At 36.5% G+C, this 23,656-nt stretch overlaps 1 pseudogene; it reads left to right on the top strand.

The window, feature by feature from the left end:
- The first annotated feature begins 12,544 nt into the window (after positions 1–12,544).
- LOC111775158 (CWF19-like protein 1 pseudogene) lies at positions 12,545–20,726 on the top strand (annotated as a pseudogene).
- Positions 20,727–23,656: the final 2,930 nt, after the last annotated feature.

Below are 23,656 nucleotides of genomic sequence, written 5' to 3'. Positions count from 1 at the left end.
GGTCATCCTTTGATGAGGCTTCCTGAGCCTACTCCTAGGCTGTCTCTCTTCTCTCACTAAAATAGTGTTGTACTATTTTTCACTGGTCTCTTAAGTTGGCAGTTGAACAAGCCCTTTTCAAAATATGTGTGTGTATGTATGAATATGAATGCCGTATCTTATTGAACTGAGGAATGGACATAATATATAATATATAGCTTAGGAATTGCCAAAGATTCACAGATAATCTTCTTTAAGTGACGTTCACTCTCGTAGATACAACGGTAACTACCTGACTAGGATTATACATTCTACTTAGTAATGATGTTGGGATAATTTAATGTGAGTGCTGCAACAGACCTAACTCCCAGAAATTTAATACTAAAAATGTTTATTTTTTATTGATGGCTCTGCCTGATGTGAGCAAAGCAGCCCCCTTATCTTGTAGCTCTACCATCTGGAGCACTTGACCTCCAAGGTCGACCTGGGAAGCAAACAGAGAAAGCCGAAGGGACAACCTTGGAGCAGCATCCATTACTGCCAACCAATCTCACTGGCCAGGAACCAGTCGCAAGGCAACAAGAACTGTAAGGAAACAGAAAAAACATAGTTGAACATGAACAGTTTCTACAACTGTAGTGTTTTAATAGAAACTTTGATGAACAATATTTTCTATTTTGCAAATTGAAGTGACCATTCTTATTGATTAAAAAGTACAAATCAAACTTGCTTAAAATGATACAGTGGCTCCGAAATTTACATGAGAAATGAATGACCTTTATTGGTGGATGCCTTGAGCCCTCTTATTTCAACGTTATTCCTTCTCTATAATTTCTTTATACTTCACCTGTTTTTTCTAAAACATAAGGGTGCAGAAAACAATCTCTAGATTTTATTAGAGAAATATTTCTGTATTAGCCAGAAGATATCTATAAGGAACAAGAAACAAGGGTAATGATAATGTTAGTCTTTCATTGTACTTTTAGACAAAATTTAAAACTCTTGCATTCCTAGGATCCTCTTTCCCTCCTTTCAAGTTATCCTTAGACTTTAGTCTTCAAAGAAGACCACACAAAAGTGCTATTTTCACAAAATATCTTCATATCACTTAGCAGTCCAGTTAAAGCATCTTGATGTCAGTAAAATTACAATTAAGTGCCTTCTCACCGTTGTTGTTTCTATTATCTCTGAGGATAGTTAGTTTAGTCAGAATAAAATAGAGCATCAAATCAAATTCTATGTTATTGTTTATATTGCTTTATTAAACACTAAGTAAAGACTCAAGCAGAGCAGAAAGCATGAGTCGTCTCAGTCCCCTTAGATGGAAAGCAGAGAAATAGAATTCCCAAGTATAAACTTGGCTGAACCCATTTGGAAGCCCCACTTGCCTATCGCTTTAGAAATTAATGAACTGCAGATGTTACTATATTTTAACAGCTTACTGTACCCAGATCAGAGACTATGCATGGTCCCAGTAGAACAGATGTTTTGTGCAGTCAGTGGAAAATTCAATCAAATAAGCTATAATTGCAAAAGTAATTAAAGTTCATTACTTACAGTAAACACACTCAGAAAACTTCAACACTTAAGGAAAAGTAACTTTCTTTTACCATCACATCAGACAAATTAACAATGAAATAATTTGATCACTAGGGCAAGGCAGAGGACTCTCTTCCAGTCCAGAGACAAGTAAGTATTTGCAAGGAAGTAATAAAAGTTAAATTACTCAGGGATGTTTCTTATAATAAATACTTGCGTTAACAAAATTATGGGCACAGAATATCATCAAACACAATTGATGACAGATTTGGACATACAGTAAACTTCAGAATAGTTATATAATTTCACCAAATTGTACCACTGGGAATATTACATAAGAGGTAAAAATGTGATAGATCTTGCCAATTTCCTCCCAGCTCAATATCTGATCTTTTAGACTAGCTCTGAGGAGTGTTTGGGGAATTTTTTGTCCTCAAAAGTTCAATGAAGTGTCACCAAATAAGCATTTTATAATAGCATAACAATAGCTAACGTTTTTTATCTACTTCTTTTGTACCTAGCTCTGTGCTAAGAGCTTTACAACAATCCAATGAGATCAGTTCTGTTCTTTCCCCATTTTACAGATGAAAATAATGAGATTTAGAGAAGTTAATTAACATTCAAACATCACACATAAGTGGAGACGTTGTGACAACAAACTAGGCCGTTATACTCCAGAGGCCACGCTGTTAAAAACTTGATTATGTTGCCTCAGAAAGTCGTGATATTTATTTAAACACTATCCACTTCCCATAGTTACTTGAGGGAGCTAGAACATTTTTAAAAATCATGTTATTTATGAATATCTGAAAATCCTTGAACTCGTTTACATTTTCAGCCTGTAGTGATTGTTATGTAAAGTGTCCCTTTTAATACTACTAATATTTCAACTTTCAAGATTCAAAGAGCTGCTTTATTGAACATGTTCTGTATTTGATGAATTAAGGATCTTGCTCGAATTTTTACGAACTAAAACATTTTAGGTATGTCTTCATTTACTCTTATGTTCCCTTTTAATCCTTTTTGTTAAGCCCTATTTTCTTCCCATTTATACTAATATGGAACCAGTTTACACACTTAATCAAACTATTATTATTCTTCAAATTATTCTCTGTGATTTTACAGTTCCTTCATCCCTAAGGCATGACAAATAGAATTACAAAAATTCTTTAACTTTGAGTAAGGCCAAGCTAATGTTTTCAGTTTTGTTTCTTTCCTGGTAATGCTTTTTAATCATAATAACACATTGGGTTAGGAAGTTCAAGAAAAACGCAGTTACTTCTTGGTAGAAACCTTTCCTGGGCTGTAATATGTAACACATTTAATCAAATTGTTGTTTGCATTTTTTTCTAAGCATCTCATATTTATCAACATAAAAGTTTTAAAATTTCAAATATGATTATACTAAATTTTTTTAAATGTACTAATAGCAGCAAAGGTTTTAATGGAATTTCTTGCTTTTGATGATATTGATTCTTCTTTTAGAGTTATTTCTGCACATGGTAGCTTGGTAAGTAAATACCGAATTTGAGGTATCTGCTCTCAATTACATTTTGCTAGAAATAATTTCTCCTCATTGGAGGCAATTTGCAAATCTAACAAGAGAAAAAACCAAAATGCAAGTTAATAAAAATAGCCTGAAAAAGTAACTTCCTAAACTGTTCATATATAAAATTCTGGTTAATCCTCTGCTTCCTTAATTATGGGTCTTGGATCACTAGCTCCACAATATTAACACCAACAGGTCTATTGTTGGGGAAATCAGTAATTAAACCTCTTAAACGAGTTTCTGTACCCCAGCTCTCAGTTCTTAAATTATGTTAAAATTCATTATGAATTTCCAAGAGAAAAACATGGTATGAACTATTTCCCACATTCCTTTGGCCCCAGGGCCCTGTATTCATGGAACACTCCCCCATCTAACACTCTATGGAACATCCACTGGGAAACGCAGAGGTAATCAATATGTTACACAAACTACAGCTGCTAACTAGAATGATTTCTACTTATAAAATGCCTAGCAGTGGATATTTTAGGTACTATTATTATATAAGGATTTATTCTAATTAGAAAGACATTGGAGATGGTCAACAGAGATGGACATTGCTGAGGAGAGAAGAATCAGGGTGACAAGCAACACATACTATCTATTATCAATATAACCTCAAAACTTTTATTTGACTTTATTAACTTTTCTCTTGTTTTCAGATTTTTATCCCAGTATAAGCATTTGAAATCATCAAGACATTTTTTTACTAACATATAACCATTTCCACTTTGCTGTAGTGTATGTTAACACAGACATAAATGATATGTAAAAAGACTTTCCTTTCCATTAAAAGCATTTACATTGTTAAAGTACAGTGTTAATAGTATCTGTAACAAGAAGGAAAAAAAACCCCGGCTCTCTTTAAACAGAATGAGTCTCTGATTAGCTCACTGATTTTTTTTCTATCAAAAGTTATGTTTCCTAAGATTTCTTAAAAATCTGCTGAGAAACAGGGGACCTGGCAGCTTTAAAAAAAAATACATCATTATCATATATATGGAATTTGTTTATGCTATGTGACAAGCAATTAAAAACACGGACAAATGTTCATCTATTGGTCACAATATGAAGGAACTTAAGAAACATGAATTATTACAGATTTTAAATTTTTTAAATGCTAGTATTACTAGCACCTTTTCTTGTATAATATTGTAAGTGCTGCAAGGTAAAATGCCTTTTCTTGTCCAGTGGTGTCTTAGCTCCAAAAAATACCATGAATTCCCAAGGTAAAATTTGATGTACCTTCTTTAAAGATATTTTTTGGCCAAAAGGAGAGATATCCAGATTTAAGGTGGGATTTGAGCAGTTTCTGAGCAGTGCCAGTGACCCAAAATTTGACCCCATTGCCAATCTCTTTACCATTATAAATAGCATCATTCCTTTGGATACTGAAGAAGATTCTGTCTTGAAGCATGTGCTGTTAGAAATACAAATTCTCTGTGGTGGAAGTGACGTCAAATGATAGAAGGCAACTATGAACAAGACCTCTTGCTTAGAAAGAGTTAGAAGACAGATGGGAGGAAGGAGAAATGATCAGGCAGTAAAAAGTACAGAAGAAAAGCTTCACTTCTCAGGAAATGTCTTCCCTGTGGGCAAAAGAACTTTCCAATTGAAGAACAAATAATGGCAAATAAGATTTCAGGAAAGACACTAGAGAAGCAAAGACTGGGAACCAATGGAAAGAGTCCCATTTTTTACTTTGTCTAGCATTAGTATTCATTTTTGAACAATAAAGTTATTTTTTAATGAAATTAATTTTTTTCATTTTTAAGTTTGGGGGATTAACTTCTCAACCAAGGCAACAAAAAGTAAAGGAGAAATGAGACCACAAAGCATCCCACCTCAAACGGCCCACTCAGAGGTCAGATGCTGGGCTAATTTAGAAACCAAGACTTGACCCGTGGAGGTAGCATTGGGCTCAAACTTCAGTCTTCCCAGAACAAAGATCTGAAGGAGGGTCTCTTTGTCTGCCTACATTTACTGCAAATTCCACAAGTGCACAGATAGTAAGTGAAATGAAAGCGCATTACTAATTTTCTCAGGAATGGAAAACTCAAACAAAACACCTCTGAGTTAATGCGTCAGCATTGAACACTAAAGTGAATACTGAAATCTTTACTAACACAATACTAAAGTATTAGTATAATCAGTGGGCCTCAAATAGTAAGTAATGTAGTGAACGTTTTTAAAGAAAATACTGTCACTCCTTAAGTTACTAAAGTGTTATCAGAAGAACACTTAAAAATGAGATCAATTACTCCTTTTTGCAATGTACATCTTAAACCTCCAAACATTTATTGCCATTGGTTTTCTAAATATATGAACGGTGTTAAAGAATAAAAATTCACTTTTTCTTGTTAGTTTGTAAATATATATATGTATATGTATATATATATACTGAAATAGAAAATAACAGAGCGGCCACTGCTCACGGAACTACCACTCATGATTTTAAAGTATTATTAGTCTGCCCACATTTGACGCTAATCTTTATTTTTTATTAGATAAAATATTAAAACTAAATTCATCTTTCCCCAGCTTTATTCCCTACCCCTCCTCCCCACAGAAAACCATTAACCAGAATTCAGTGTTTATTTATATATATGTAATTATGTATCTCCAAACATTTAAAAAAATAATCATATCATACTGTACGTATGTGTATCCACATATAATTTTGGTACTTTTTTATTTTACTTAAAGGATCTCATTGCTAAACATCTTTGTGCAAGTTGGATTTGTATTCAAAATTATTTTTCATGTAATCTATCCATGTTGGTACATAAGCCTACCTTATTCATTTAATCACGGCAGAGCATTCAAATTTTATGTTCAATGTGTTTATTAAAGAATTTCATTATTTTAAATGTTTTCAGCTTCTTTTTTTTCCTGCTTCCCTTTTCCCTCTCTTCCTGGCCTTTCATCCCAACACGCACACACACAAACACACACACACACAGAGCTTTTAGGCTTCTCAAACCCCAAATTCTGTTGGGGAATGTTCTGGAATCAAGCTTCCTGGCTCTGAGTGAACGGGCTGAGATGCAGAGTGTAGACAGGAAATACCTGGACTTTTGTCAGGACCCCTTTGGGTGCAGTAATTACATATAACTCAGACATTCTTTGCAACTGAGTGTGAACATATGAGTATTTGGGGACTATGTTTGGAATGTCGTGTTAATTTCCCAAGGAGTTAACAGTTAAAATGGCACTTTAGAAACAAAACCTACCAGATAGGGTGTATGAATCTCTGACTTACCAGGGTGTTTCCATTGACAATTCTTTTCAGCTGTGCAATTTGGAAAGGAAGGTGAAAAGGAAGGATGAGCTCATCAACTCACTCAGAAAACAGCTCTCACATAAACGTTTGCTGTTGGGGTTGAGATTGTTTTGGATGAAAAAAATGCTGCAGCCTCCCTGTCCCTAGATCCCATTTCTTCCATTTCTGGATATAGTTAGTATTACTTTCTTTTCCTTCATACACACACACATACACGATGTGTATCTACAAGGTCAAGCCACAAATCTGAATATTCAAAATAATTTAACTATATTTTAGACTAAGATTATATTTGCCCCACCTATTGTGACAAATCTGTTACTTCCACCTCATTTATGCTTCAGAACTGAATGTCAATCAATTAAAATAATTAAATGCATGGGAAAGGAGCAGCTCAAGCTCATTTTTATCCCCTTCCTTCAAAAACATCTTGATTTACTTTCTAATTACCAACAGGCTAGTGATTACACTTATGGAACCCTATGTATCACAGGGACTTTATATTGCACAATTTCTATGAGCACAACTGCACAATGGCTGCTATAAAATAAAATGAAAACAACAACAACAGAAAGCAAAAATAGTTCTTGTTCTCAGAGAGTTTACTTTCTAAGGGAAATGACACAGACAGAAATAAAAGAAGCATTGACTATGAACATGTTTTAATAGGGAAGAAGGGGACATTTTACCCAGGGGGAAAGAAATGCAGCTGGAAGTTTGAAAAGAGTTCTATCAACTCTACTCATCAGGAAGCAAGTCACCAGGGACTGGACAGGATGGGAGATGTGGAATTCTAAACCTTCATTCTCCGTCCTGGCTCTACCCTTGCTGACTAGCATCATGCTGACACACAGTACGTGCCAACGAAAATGTTCTGATTTATTCTATCATCTTAAGAACATCACAGCTTCTCAGAGTCTTCATTCTTCTCCCACAAAAGGGGATAACAGAGAATTTATAAGGCTTTTGTAAAGATAAAATAAAATAATATATGTGAAAGCTTATAGAGTAAGCATTAAGGCACTAGAAATATATTGCTTATCATTCTCGGAGGAATTTAAAAATGAGTTGCAGACTTTTTAAAGCTTGTACATCACAATGTGAAGGTAACTTTTCTGTGAATAGCCTGTGGTTGGGAATAGAAAAGAAAAAAAGCTTAGCCCATTGTTATCCTCTTCCTTTGGCCTCAACCACTCCCCAGCCCACCTTCCCATCTCTCCCTGAGTGGTGAGGAGGTAGCTGACCTTCCACACTTGTGACTTCCTTTCCCATTGGTGAGTGGGACTTTCCCCAGGAGAATGTGAAGCACAGACTACCTCCATGCTCAAAAACTCACCCCAAATTGAAGCCAATCAATATCATCTCTATAGGCTCCAGCATAGTAGCCTTAGGGAGACAGATTTAACAACTGGGTTTTGTGAAGCTGTGGGAGTATCTGTGATTTCAAATGCCCATTCTAGGGCGGATCTCTTGCTAGGAATAATCGAACATCCCGGGTGTGTATTACTTGCAATTTCTGTGTTCTGTGGTAGTCTGAGGAAGTATGTCTGGAACTGGAAATAAAGCATAGCACCATAATGGCAGCAATTAAACCATAACAAGGAACCCACTCTCACAGTTTAGACATCTGAATCACACCCTCAGAGATAACATTTATTGTCCAAGAATAGGAAGATTCTGAGCATTATGGTATTGACCAAACCTTCTGTACAAATCCTCAAAACAGGCATTGTGTGAATACAGTATGTCAGCGTACCATATTTCAGGAGCTAATCTTTTCATGATGCTCTCATTCTATAGCATTTCAGTGATGGTATAAAGAGAAGAAATGTGACTAAATCAAAAAGGGAGATGATGAGGATTGTCGATGGAAGAAAAAGAGAAAGAAAGAAAGGAAGGAAGGAATGAAGAAAATGGAAGTGGGGTGGTCCCTCCTTGAAAAGGTAAAACAGATTAAGCAAAATAAAGGACAATGTGTGGTGTTCAATCCATTTTGGCAAGTTTGAGAGAGACTACTTTATTATTTTACTATTGACAGACATTTCATTAAAATGGAAATTGTGTACATAGTAATAGTAACCCTCCACATATAAATCAACTTGGTTCCAGCTACTTGCCATTCTTCTCAAAGATGCCAATAAAATGCTGGGATTACAGCAAAAGTAAAACATCGATAAGGCCCTATAACTCTCCATGAGATGTATGGTTCATTCCTTACCAATCCAACTTGTTAGAATTTTTTTGATCCTTTGTTTACATTTCTTCTTCCTAATATGTACCATGCTTCAAATACATTTATCATGACATTCTGCGTGGTGTCCAACACAGTCTTTGTTCCCTTCCCCTTTCCTCACATCCTTCTCTTTTCTATGGTATCTGCCTAAAGTGTTGTGTATGTGTAGAGATCAAGGACCCGTGACGTAGACTGAGTTAAGGGCTTTTCAACTTGAGTCACTTAATTAGCACAGTTTTGCTGTTGCCTCCTGAGTGAAGTACGCCTACGGATATAAAAACAATCAACTAAAAATGTTCTGGGAAATAAAACAAATTATAAATACACATGAATTTCCCAATTCTGAAAAGCCACTCTTTTGTTCACAAAATGAACACTGTCTTCAAACCGACTTATCTGTGTAAGCCTCTCTTCTGAACATCTAAGACACAAGAAAGGGATTCACATATACGTAACGAGTGTTACTAGCTATGTTTTGTCCTGTAAGTCATAAAAACCATGCAATTAACATTCTTAAAAACTATGCAATTAACATTCGAAATACTAATAAGAACGCTTTGGGGCAAGTGATGGGGCTAACTATATTCTCCAAAGAATTCTAACTTCCTGTACTTTATGTAGATTAAAAGCAATATTCTATGAAGCAGCATCTGGTAAAACGTGCAGCAGGCAGGAGGCAGTCAAAACATGGTTGGCTGATAGGCTGTGGAAGAGTCCTCCTGTGGATTATATATCGTGTCTATACTCTGAAGTCTTCAAAGGTGCTTTCTGATCATGCAACACTTGTTCCTCTTATTTTTGCAAAAAGACAAGAAGTAGGTGCATTTTGCCTCTGTTTGCAGAAGACTCAGGGACCTGGGATCACTGCGTTTCTCAGGGAATATAACTCCGTATCACTAGTGGTGGGTCAAATAATAGAACTAGGTCATTGGACAATTATAACAATAAATTTCATAATGAACTGAGTGCCTCCTTATAAATTGAAAAACAAGTGGTGAGCTCTTCTTTACAACAGAAGGATAATTGAATGGCAACTAATTAAGATAGATGGAATGATGGCGTTAGAAAATTCTCAATGGCCGCTAAAACTAAAGGATGAAAATCTGAAGTATTTCCCTACATCACCAATATTGACACAAACCATCACGTATCTTCTGATATAATTCACTGAGAAGGACACAGCATCACTTCAATGGTACTCCTGCCCAAACACTGCACAACCAGAATCTAATCACTGGGGAACTAGACAAATCCAAACTGAGGGACATTATACTCCATTACAGGCCTATACTCTTCAAAAAATATCAAGGACAAGAAACACAGAGAAAGGATGTAAAACTGTTCTAGACTAAAGGAGACTAAAAAGTATAACAATTAAATAAAATGCATTGTATTTGGATTAGATTCTATACTAGGAAAAAAAGCCATAAAGGAGATTATGGGACACTCGAAATTTGAATATGAGAATTCATTGCGATTTAGAGTATTTTATAAATGCTAAATTTCATGATTTTAATAAATACACTGAATATATTATGGTTATGAAAGAGATTTTACTTGTTCTTAGGGAATAACCATTGAATTTTTAGAGATAAAGGGGCATGATGTCTCCCATGTATTCTCAAGTGGTTCATCAAAAATACATATAGATAGGGGGTTTTGGCAGCCTGGGGTTTGCTGGTTCAGATCCCGGGTTCAGACCTACACACCAATTGTCAAGCCATGCTGTGGTAGGCGTCCCACATATAAAGTAGAGGAAGATGGGCATGGATGTTAGCTCAGGGCCAGTCTTCCTCAGCAAAAAGAGGAGGATTGGCAGCAGACATTAGCTCAGGGCTAATCTTCCTCAAAAAAAAAAGAAAAAAATACATATAGATAGATAAATAGGTAGGTAGGTAGATATAACAGAAGTTTAATTAAACAAATGGAGAAAAATAAACAATTACTAATATGGGTAAAAAGTATATTTGTCTTTGTATATGTATATATCTGTGTATATAAATATTCTTTCAACTTCTCTGAAAATTTGAAATTACGTACAAATTAAGAAGTAATTAAAAAACACGTGCCAAACTCTGCACCCCCAAGATGCCAACAGTCCTGGTTTGGTAGCCCTTGAATTACCAACCATTCATTTTTCCCAGGACTAAGGCGCTGCCTTGGCTGAGAACTTTCATTGCTGTAACCAGGAAAGTCCTAGGCAAACCAGGGAAAACTGGTCACCCTACCCTCCCCCAACCCCCAAGCACAGGGTGGGAATTTACATGGGACATGGAATAGAGGAGTTTCCTTGCTGTTTTAAATAAAAATTATTTATGCATTTATAGAAGCATAAAATCAGTATAAGAGAGCAGGACCATTAGGACAAGAAAAGAAGTTATGAATCGTGCCACTAGAGTGTTTGGCTTGCTAGAGTAGTAAATCGTTAGAGGAAATCATGGAAATAAATATTTACTACACACCTTCCTTGTAAAGAATGACTTTTAGCCTATAAATGTGTAAGTTCAATCATCAAAAAGTACAATCAATATGCAAAATTTTTTACTTGCATGTGAGGAGATTGCCTCCTTATGTGGAAGACCAAAAGAAACCGATTCCCCTCATGCTGCTGTTTAGCATCTAATGAGGGACTTCAATTTATTTCAGCTGAGATGACATCTTAGCATCCCATCCAGGGCACAGCACCATAACTGCCGTACATGATGCACTGGTTCTGAAGGGAAAAACAGATGAATAGTGTAATTGTATTTTCAAAACACTTTGCACAGCTTTGAAGCTTGGAAAGCCACTTCACTTTTTGCCAACAAATAATGCCAATTTTCCTTTGATCTTAAAAAACACAGGTTTAAAGCGAGGTTTTCAGAGATGACATATTTCAGTTGAGAACAGTTTTGGAAAATATAGGCCAAAATCTCATCATATTACTACCATAAGTTCCGCATAAACTCTCTTATAAATATGTGTTAAGCTAAATGTAAAGGGGAAATTCTGAAGGATTCTTCTGCAACCGTGTCTCAACTATCTGCCTAGAAAGTCTCTAACTTCAAAGGAAGTTAGTAAATAAGCTGCTGAGTATCGGTAGAATTTTGGCACAAATAGTTTCTCCTTGCTGGCCCACAGCTATATTTCTCAGACTTTGGAACAAAACTTAAGGAAAAGCATCCTTTATTTCTCAAACTGTAGTTTTTCTTTTGGAGATGCAACCTTGACTATAAGAAAGAAATTCGGATTTGGAATCCTAAGATTTTTTTCTGAATCTTAGTTTCAGACTCTTCTTAAGATGAAGCAGGGCCTGTGAGCCTCCGAGCCTGTCTACATAACCTGGAAATCATCATTCAATAACACTTCACCTACCCACCTCACAAAAGATATTTTAAGCATCCACTATAGAAATGTATAAGAAAGTAATTTGCAAACTTTGGTTATGGTCCTGTTGGATAATTCACATATCACCCAAATACTGTCCTGTTAGTGTTTCATAGCAACTTCCATTCCTTAGAGTGTTTTCACTTAATTGGTCCTACCTGCAGGATAACTGTCTGTAAGAACAAAGACTAGATTGTGTGAGCTATTCATGGATGTAGCTATAAGTGGCAAACTGTCACTCTCTCCCGAGTGAGGAGGTGAGCAAATATTGCACAATAAGGGGTGAACTGGAGATCTTCAACAATACGTTCCTTCCTGTAATAAGACAATTCCTGCCAGCAAAATCTTCCATCAGGGCAGCTCCAGCTCTGCTGACAGGAGCTGCAGGGTAGCTGCACTTGCAGGATCAACTCCTGGCCAAAACCTACACAACTCACCTTGTTTGCTGCCCAAAGTTCCAAACACCTGCCCTTTAGGCAGAGCAACTGGTCAGCTCTCTGAAGGAGCTCCATGTTTCTCAGCAATTCCTTGTTCAGTGTCATTGTCTTTGTACCGCCTGTCCAATAAGTGTTTATTAAGCTCCTGCAATTTGCCCAATATGGTGTTTGATGCTAGGGATAAAAACGTGAAAAACAATATGGCTGTCCCTGAGAAACTTACAGGCAAGTGTTAGCCACAGACCTCACAGAACTCCAGATCCGCCTAGCTGACGTTCAGGTGACAGCCAACTCACGAGGAATCCCAGCTAAGAACAGAATTAGAAGATGAGATCTCCCCAGCTGAGATCAGCATGCTAACCCAAAAAATTGTGAGCTAAATAAACGGATATTGTTTTAATTCATTAAGTTTCAGGATGGTTAGTTAAATAGCAAAAGCTAGTTTATAAAATAATGATAAAGATAAAATAACTAGTGTTTGTAAGAAACTATGCTAATTATATTGCTGATGGTGACAGAAAAGGCCATTACTATGAAGCAAACGCTAAATATCATAAATGCTACATTTAGCCGGATGTTTAGACTCTTCAGCTATGCATTTTTAGCTCTTGTCTTAGCCAGCTTGGGCTGTCGTAACAAAATGCCATAGACTGGGTGGCTTGAACAAGAGAAATTTATTTTCTCACTCTTCTGGAGACTGGGAAGTCCAAGATCAAGGTGCTGGCTGATTCAGTTCCTGATGAGAGCTCTCTTCCTAGCTTGCAGAGCGTCACCTTTTCACTGCGTCCTCACATGGCGCAGCGAGCTCTGGTGTCTCTTCCTGTTCTTATAAGAGCACCAGGCCTGCTGGACTGGGGTCCCATCCTTATGACCTTGTTTAGTCTCTATCACCTCCTCACAGGTCCTGTCTCCAATTACAGTCACACTGGGGTTTAGGGCTTCAACATATAAACTTGGAGGGGACAAAAAAATTCAGTTCATAATACCTCAAAAACACTATCATTGAAATTCCTATAGAGAAATTCACCTAGTGATTGCAAGATTGAAACTCTCTAGTCCATAACTCTCTTTTCTCTGTTAAAGAATTGTTTTTGGTAACACACAGTTTCTTAGGGACACAACTTTTGCAATATTAAGCCAAACATATTACAGAAATAATTCTCTTGAAAGTTTTTGCTATCAAACCCAATATTTTATGAGGAAAAATCATTACATTTGAAGAAATAACTTGAGCTTTAGGAAGTGAAGGTAGTTTTTAAATCAAGTAAGTCATGTTTGATGTTTTACTCCTTAGAAAAACAATTCTCAAAGGTGCACAAGCATCTCATTTGGCGTTTTTATTGTCTTTCTTTCTTCTCATATATTTTTATTTTTACATTTTAGAAATAAAATGTCAACTTGTGGCATTATTTGAATAAAAAATAGAAACAGTTATATTGAGTAAATGGCAAAGAATGTTTAAAGTCTATTAGGTATTTATATACTATAAGTTTATTTACCACAATGCATATAAAAAAGCATTTTCGCAAATTTTCTGTTTCTTATGGCACAATGCTAAGAAAATATTGTTGCTATACTATTTTGCATTTGAAGTGCTTTTCCTTAGGAATGAATGCTGATGTATACAATGCAGTGGCTGCATCTTAAAACATAAAAGAATGGCATATTAAATTCAGTGAATATTTTTGGTGGTCTACTATTTTATTTTTTCAGATTTTTGTACCCCAACCTGAAGTCGACAGATGTAGATTATTCCTTACGCTGACGTCATAAAGAAAATTTCCTGTGTTGATAATCTTGCCTTTCACAGTTAGGTCTTAAATCAACCCAGACTTTATTTTATATGTGGTGTAAAGTAGGATTTTGATTTGTTGTACTTATGGATATATTTGGTCTGAACATTATCTATGGAAGAGATATGGAAGAGAATATTATTTATGGAAGATTAGTGGGTTCATCCTCCACTAATCTTCCATTCCATCTATCATACGTATATCTATATATACATGCATCTGCAGCTGGCCTCTCCATTTTATCTCATTAGCCTGTCCATCTCTGTACCCATGTCACATCATCTTAATTATTACAGTTTTGTAATAAGTCTTAATATCCAGTAGAGCAAGTCTTTGCCCCTAATTCTTCCTTTGCGAAACTGTCTTTAGTTATATGCATCCTCTTGAATTTACATATAAATTTTAGAATCAGCTGGTTGATTTCTATACAAAGAATGTGCCATGATTTTCACTAGGATTGCATTCAATCTATAAATCATTTAAGGAGTAAAATCCACTAATATAATATATCTTTTCATTTATCTAGGTAGTCTTTAATGTCTTTCAATTAATTTTTAAAAATTTCCTCAGAGTTCTTGAACAAATTCTGTTATATATATTTTTATGTAGTTGATATGCATAGTATGATAAATAGCATCTTTAAATATTTTGTTTGTATTCTTACTATTTAGTACGGTTATTTTACTTTATGAATTTTGTGTGTGTGCGTGTGTGTGTGTGAGGAAGATTGTTGGTGAGCTAACATCTGTGCCAATCTTCCTCTGTTTTAAGTGGGATGCCATCACAGCATGGTTTGATGAGAAGTGGTAGGTCTGTGACCAGGAGCCGAACCTGCAAACCCCAGGCCGCCAAAGTGGAGCGTGCAAACTTAACCACTATGCCACTGGGCTGGCCCCCACTATGCGGATTTTTATTTAGCAAATTTGCCTTCCTATTTTATTAATTTGTTTGTGGAATAATTTATTTGTGGGTGCTTTTGGTTATTCCTTGTACACAGTTGTATGATTTGCAAATGAGTTTTTACTCCTTTGTTCTTTCCAATCCTTATCCACTTCTTTTTCTTGTCATACTGCACTGGCTAGAAACACTGGTAAAATATTGAACAAAAGAGATAATGCTTAGAATCTCGGTCTTCTTCCCAAATTCAGAAGTAGAGCCTTCAGTGTGTTCTTACTGTGTAAAAAGTTGACTGTTGATTTTCAGTCAGATTAAGAAAGTTCCCTTCTGTTTCTAATTTGCCAAGTACATCAACATCAATGGATATTGTATTTTATCAAGTGCTTTTTCTGAAATCGTTGAGGTCTTTTAATCTTGTAATATGGCAAATTATATTAATTTACTTTTTAATATTAATACAACCTTATCTTCCTGAAATAAACCCAACTTTGTAATCGTGGATTATACCATTATGCTTTGTATACATGTTCTAAATTCTTTTTGCTAGCATATTATTATGATTTTTGCATCTATGTTTTACAAATAAAATTTGCCCATGTTTTTCTTTCCTTACTTATCCGTATTGCATTTTGGTATTAAAATTACACCAGCCTCATAAACAAATTTTTAGTGTCCTGGAAAATTATCGTTAAGACTGAAATGATTTGTTCCTTGAACACCAGTTTGAACTTGTTGGTAGAAAATCTGTGCTTGGAATTTTTTTAGTGGGGATATCTTTGACTACTGATTCAATTTTTTAGTAGTTGTAAGACAAATCAGATCTTCTAATTCTTCTTTAGATAAATTTGCTAATACATACATTTTCTGGGAATTTGTCAACTTAGTTGATATTTTTAAATTTATAGCATAAAGTTTTTATAGAACTGTCATGAATGTTAAAAATCCCAGAAATAGGGGCCGGCCCTGTGGTGCAGCGGTTAAGTGCTCATGTTCCACTTCTCGGTGGCCAGGGGTTCGCCAGTTCAGATCCCAGGTGCGGACATGGCACCGCTTGGCAAGCCATGCTGTGGTAGGCATCCCACATATAAAGTAGAGGAATATGGGCACGGATGTTAGCTCAGAGCTGGTCTTCCTCAGCAAAAGGAGGAGGATTGGCAGTGGTTAGCTCAGGGCTGAGCTTCCTCAGAAAAAAAAAAAAAACTCCCAGAAACATCCAAAAGAATTATAAACACACATCTAAACAATAATCTGCACAAGAACAGTCATAGTAGCTTTATTCACAATTGCCAAAACTTTGAAACAACTAAAATGTCCTTCAACAGGTGAATGGATAAACAAACTGTGGTACATCCATACAAGAGAGTAATAGTCAGCAATAAAAATGAATGAGCTATCAAGCCACAAGAAGACATAGAGGAACCTTAAATGCATATTGTTAAGTGAAAGAATTCAATCTGAAAGTCTACATACTGTATGATTCCAATCATACAATATTCTGGAAAAGGTGAAACTATGGAGACAACAAAAATACTGGTGGTTGCCAGGGGTTTGTGGGGAGGAAAGGAAGGATGGATAGGTGAGGCAGAGGGGATTTTTAGGGCAATGAAACTATTCTGGATGATACTGTAATGTGGACATATGTCATTATACATTTGCCAAAACCCAGAGAATATAGAACACAAACAGTAAATCTTAATGTAAACTATGAACTTCAGTTAACAATAACGTATCCATATGAGCTCATCAATGGTAACAAATGTTCCCACTAAGGCAAGATGTTAATAATAAGGGAAACTGTGTTCAGAGGAGAGAAGGAGTGCATGGGAATTCTTTGTATTTTCCGCTCAATTTTCTGGAAACCTAAAACTGCTCAAAAAAGTAGTCTATTAATTTAAAAAATTAAGTAAATAAGCATGGTATTAATTTATCCCTTCGCATATGATATTTCTTAATTGCTTTTATAATTGCATCAAGCTTTCAACGTATTTGTCCATTACTATATTACATTTTTATAATGATGGAATCCAAAGCTAAGTCCTGGGCCTAGTTTCTTCTTTTATAAACTATGTATCATTAAAACACTGCATTTTTTCCTAAACGACTCAATTTTATGGATATATTACTTTGACAGACAGTTTTGAGAAATGCTCTCATTAGTGTAGGTTTCCTTCCTGAGTAACCATTTTTTAAAAATTAGAGCTTCATTATTGTTGGCGAGTTGTGATATTTTTCAAGGTCAATAACATTTGCTAAGCACCAGCTGCACCAATTCAGACAGGTAATTCTTAGCTTACCTCCGTGCGCGTTTGCCTAAGTTGGTCAATTTAATAAACTTATTTATTTACATAGTGGTCACATAAATCTATCAGAGCAGATATTGTGCAACTTTAGATAAATTCCAAAACCCTGATTTATTGATGACATTTTCCATCATGGGGAACAGAAAAGAACAATTCAGGCAAATAAACAAAGACGTCCATCTCAGGACACACTAACTGTTCCACGCTGTGTTTCCTATTGAATGTAACCCATCTGCACAAAGATGAAGGCTTAAGTATGTGGTCCCCTGATGGCCGAGGAGAATCTGGTTGTGTTTTATTTGAGATGCCAGGTTAATACGATTTTCCTAAACTTCAGAATTCAATCCACCTTTTTTGCTTTGGCAGCTGTTTCTCCTTTGAATTCCAGAAGGTCTACAAAGTCGAAGGAAGTCAAGTTTGATTCTTTTGCAATGACTTAAGCAGAAATTTGGAAATATCAGGCTTATTTTTTGAGATTCCCTATGATTAAGCAGAACATTTATTTCCTGCTATTAGTTATAATTGTTTTTTAGTATTTGATTAGTATTATTTTCATTTGCTTATTTGATTTGCGGGAACTACATGGGTGAAGGGCACAAGAAAAATGAACGATCTTAATACATAAAGTTTGAGGATTAGAATTCCAAGCTCTTTTAATTTAGGATAAACTTGAAAGCAATTGAGTCATTCCTACTTCAAACTCCTAAATATCAGGAGCTATAATACTAACAATAATAAGTGAAGAAAATAGAGTATTTTCTTCCTCCCTTGGGGATGTGGCCATGTCTTGGACTTCATTGTATTTTTTCAGCAATCGGTCTTGGGCACAAAATTTCTTCTATATGAGTATTTGCTAGTAAAATGAGTTATCAAAGTCTGGAGCAGGTATTTTTTAACTTTTTTGAGTAAAAAAAGAAATAAGGAATAGTTCAATATTCACCTTTTTAAAATGTCCTCCGGAATTCAAAATTCAATAAAAATCACATATCAACACTAGGTCAGTTGCTTAGAAAACAGCTGTGAAATTACCATGATTGAATCAATCATATCTAATTAGGAGGAGAATCCAGACCAAGTACTTTAATAGAGGACATTAATACAGGCTACTAGGTGCAAAGAATAAGAGCTGAAAGACAGTCAGGAGAGAGTGAGGACACACAGAGTTTCTCATTGACACCCAGAGATAAGCTTCAGACAAAAGTTATCTAGAGCTGGAGAGACAAATGAGATGATGCTACCAATGGCCCGAGAAAACAGAGCATCCAGACTGAAGATGGAACCACAGAGGCGCAGACGCTCACCAAAGCAGGGTCCAACTGGGATGTGGGATCAGGGCAGGTATGTGCCCTACAGAAATTGTGGGCACAGAGAGAAGGTCTGCCAGAGAGAGGTGAATTGTGGAGACTCAGTCTGTGCTAGAATTGCAGCCCAAAGCCAAGAGAGAAGGCAAAGAAGTCACTTGGCTTCCCTTCCCTAGTCCTCCAATTTCCCAGTTTTGTCTCCCTTTAGCCACATCTCTCTAGAAAATAATTGGCAAAGGGGGTGTAGGAAATCAAGTTTGCAGGGATCAGGGCCCTGAAACACTGAACAGAAGAGCAGCAAAAGGATTTTTCTCAGTGTAAAGAAGTCATGGTTTGAGGAAATTTGGCAGAATATCCAGAAGCTTGGACTAGGAGAGAAGTAAGAAATGTAGGGTTGGAAAGTTCTGGAATGTCTCTAACAGCAACATTATAACAGACAAGAATATTCACATCATTAGTGTTTATATTAAGTTTTATGGCAAATAACAAAAGTCTCAGGAATGTTTTAAAAATTTCTGTGAGCTCTTGAGTCAGTAGGAAATCTTGTTTATGAAATTGTTGGCAAATTTCTTAAAACAGCAACCACTTATTGAATGTTTATTATGTGCCATGCATGCATTTTTCTATTTAATTCTCACAAGAACTCTATGAAGTAGATCCTGTTATTTTCATTTTTCAGATGAAAGGACAAAAGCTAAAAGAGGCTCAACAATTGTCTGAGGTCACAATGGTGGTGAAGTGGGAGAGCCCCTAGGCAAAGCCAGCCTTTCTGATCTTCAAGTTCTGTCATTGATCACCGTGTAATTCTGCCCCAATCAGTGCTGGCTGAATGAGACTTCGTTATGTGTTATTCATAATCACCTTTGTGGAGCAGATGGCTCTCTCCCACTTCCACAAGGCTGGCTCACAATAATGACGGTTAAAATTACGTAGGTGTTTTATATCCAACCCACACGCAGAAGATGAAATCATTCCTGCTTATGTGACCAATAATTTTTTCAAGGCTATATGTACATTTTGTATGTGTGTGAGGAACATTGGCCCTGAGCTAACATCTTTTGCCAATCTTCCTCTGTTTTATGTGGGATGCTGCCACAGCATGGCTTGATGAGTGGTGCTAGGTCTGCGACCGGGATTGGAACCTGTGAACCCTGGGCCTCCAAAGCGGAGCCTGAGAACTTAACCACTACGCCATCGGTCTGGCCCTATATGTACATTTTTAATCATCCCTTTAGTCACCTGTAACTACTCTGTTCTTCTGTAAGATGGCGAAGGTACACCGAAGAAGGGAAGGAAGCATTCGTCCACAGGTAGAGATAGCAAGTCTTCTGCTCATCCAAACCAGCCTCAAACCTCCCCAGCCTCCAAGACCTTGCTGATTTTGCCCTGCCAACCCTGAAGTGGAAAAGCGTTTGCTGGTCTACATTGGCACACATTGCTACCTTGCCCTGGTCAAAGGAGGCTTATCTGATGACTGTTCTCAGCCTGCCCATGGGACACTACTAGTCATTGGTGGAGCGTTCTGCAGAGGTGGTGGAAACATTATGTTCTGTTCTAGAGAGACTATAAGAGCCATCACCTTCAGCTACAGGTCATTCCACTACACTTCTGATGACATTAAAGATGCCTTCATTTAACGACAGAAGAAATCCCAGAGAAATCCCAGAGAACTCTGCCATCAAGCGGATTGCACAGCCAGGAGCAGACTATTTTTGTGTTGAACTTGACACAGGAGAGAAGCTTTTCCACAGAATTAAAAAGAATTTTCCTTTGCAGGTTGGAAAGGAGATCCTGGACAATAAAGCCATCCTTCATATTCCTGACTGGAGACAGTGTCAGATCAGCAACGATGAGGAGAACACCCTGGTCCACCACTTCTGGAAAGACTTTGAGCCCTTTGACTTCACCCCAGACAACTAAGCGAAAGGAAAGGCGCTTTATGAACCTCACAGGAAGTAGTAGCAGCCTGTTCTTAAAGAAACTTCAGGTCTCCTCTGGGAACTGTCTCCCGCCTGTTTTTCATGCATTCTCATTGGAACCTACCTGTAGGAAGAGGACTAAGATTTTCCTTTTGGAGGAAGTCATATTCTAGGATGAAAATTCTATGTTAAAAGCATGTCTGTCATCCACCTCCAAATACAGCTCATGTTTATTAATATTTTCAAAAACATTTAAAGTAGCAAATAAAATTCAAGTGCTTTTCTATAAAAGAAAAAAGTGTGGTGGGTAGGGGCAACATGAACTCTGATATTTTTATTTGAGACTAAATTAGACAGATAGCTGGTTGGACCTTTAAGCCTAAAGGGCTTCAACAATTAACTAATTAATATTTTTTTATTTTTTAACTTCTGACACACTACATAGGGTATAAGTGGGAGTGGGGGGTGGTGTGTGTGTGTTTAGCAGGGACAAGTGTAGCATGTTATGCCAGAACTCTTTCTCAAAATTGTACAAGCCAATGACACTCTAGAAGCTCACTTTTAATGGGTATTGGTACTCAGAAAAATAAAATATATGCTATATAGTAATGAAATTTAACCCTAATATATTCCTATATAATGTTACCCAGGTTACAATGGACATGTTTCTCAAAGAGAAGTGCTTCAAAAAAGAAAGAGTAAAGAGAAGAGTATCCATCTTCAGCTGCATCCATTTGGGCATCATGAAAATGTATTTCCCATCTGTAGGGCCAGCACAGCAAAAAAGCATTTGTCAGGGACTCAGGTGCCCCACCTGTGTTCCTCCTTTACTCTATAACCTTGGACATGTCTCTTAGCTGCTTTCGTTCACAGTCATTTCTCCATAGTATGAGGCAATGACTTCTTGCTTTCCCTACCTCAAATATGTGTAAGGTAAGAAAATGTAAAATGTGATGGTTGATGTTAACGTACTTTGCAAACCACAAAATGCTATATTCAAGTTATAAAAATTCTTCTAAGTTTTTGTATGCTGGTCTAAATACACACACACGTACTATAAATGCTTTCACACACACACACACACACACAGAAGCCTGAGAACTAAGTGCCATGCCATGTACATGATGCACACTTTTATATTTTAGGATGTATGGATTATGAGAGGTGTTGGAGGGGTGAGAAAGGAAGATCCATAGGTGTGACAGACTGGTGCAATTGCCCTGGCCTCCATCTTACTGGGAAGCTCTCTTAGTACGTCAAACAAACAGCAGAGGAAGGAGAATGGTTGCCATTCACTGCTAGGAAAGGGACATGTGGCAGAAAATCAAGTTAAATCATCAAACTATATCATGGTCTCCTAAAGATTTTTCCTAGCGAAATTGGAAAAAAAATATTACCATCTCATCTTGATTTAGACAAATATGGGATGGCACCTTCTCAGATAAATTACGAAAAGAACTTTCTCATGATTGACATCTAGAAAAATAATAAGAAATATCAAAATTATCATAAAGAGTGAAACATTCACTATTATTTTAAGTAATTTTTCTCTACACTAAATAATTCTGCTACTGAAAATTGGAGAGATGTGACATTTTTGATTTAGGAGATTGAATTGTAGCCAATTTACTTTCTTTTTCATCCAACACAAAAACTTAAAATGCCCTATCCTGTGGTTGAATTATCAGACTATCTTTTCTGCAACTGTTACCAAAGAACTTTATCATTATTAATTTTGCTTATTTCCTAGGTTTTCTCTTTTTAGACATGCCAGAGATCAGCCTACCTGATTGTCTTTCTTTCAGGAACTACTTTAAGGAAAATTCCAGTCTGCTCATTTCTATGTTGGTCTTAATTTTCTTCTTGATGTCCTAAAGTTTGTCAGTTATTCTTTTCTCTCAATTCTGAAATAAAATGTCACACACCAAGTAAGGGGCATAGTACCAGAAGAAAACTGTGTGCAAATATGCTTAAAATTTTGGATTTCAGAACCTCTTTTATGAGTAATAGAGAAATATAGTTTAATAGATTTGGCTACATAAAAATAATAGCTACTGATTTGGAAGTGCTGATTACCATATTTTATTCTGGTATATTCCCTAAAGCAATAGAGGTCTGCATTTGTCTTTTGTAAGCAACCTGAATTTATATTACGAATAAAAACTGGCCAACTTCTGTGCAGAATAACATGATTAACTCGGTATTGATAGCAGTTTTCTCGATAGTGGGGCTGGGAGGGTGTAAGGGCTGGCAGTAAGGCTGGGCGAAGGATAAGAGTGGCTTAGTTTCAGATGCCCAGGACATTTGCGGTGAGGCCCAGGTGAGCCACTATTGGTTCTAAATATAGCTCTGTCCTCTACTTAATTAGCAGAAGAAAATGCTCGCAGATCACCCAATGATTTGTCAATTTTTATTTTAGGTATTATTGTGAGTTCTAATCTTTTCTATTTCTTCATAGCCATTTTTGTTGTCAGAATGATGACTAAGTATAAATTCAAACACAAATTACAGAAGAGAGAGTAAAATATTCTAGGAGAATGCAAAGTTCTAGTCATTGAGATGTGGATTTAATTATTTACCTTTAAAATAAAATTGGAAATTTAAGTCTGTGTATCAGTTGTCTACTGTGGCATTTCAAAGGAATAAAACCTAGGCTTAAAATGACATTTATGTGTTCACAATTCTGCAATTTGGGCTGTAATCCATTGGATAGTCTTTCTGCTAATGTCATCTGGGGTCACTCATATAACTGCTGGCACTGAGATCTCCTCTGGGAAGGGAGGGTCCAAAATGGTTTTACTCACATGTCTAGTGGTTATCCAATGTACCCCAATTATCCTATAGAGCAGGATATCCGAAATTTCCTATAGGGTGAAAGCAGATATCTTAAGGCCTCTTGAGGTCCAGGCATACAAACCACACTAGGTCATTCCTACCATTCTATTGGTCAAATCAAGGCACAGGCCCACCCAGATCCAAGAGGTGGGAAGATAAGTTCCACCTGTTGATGAAGTTTAAGAAATTCAATTGCAAAGGGGCATGGATACAGGGAGATACGATTCA

Source organism: Equus caballus, chromosome 10 (genome assembly GCF_041296265.1).
Source record: "Equus caballus isolate H_3958 breed thoroughbred chromosome 10, TB-T2T, whole genome shotgun sequence".
NCBI classification, from domain to species: domain Eukaryota; kingdom Metazoa; phylum Chordata; class Mammalia; order Perissodactyla; family Equidae; genus Equus; species Equus caballus.
The sequence above is the reverse complement of the archived record's forward strand: the minus strand, read 5'-3'. Positions and strand labels throughout refer to the sequence as shown.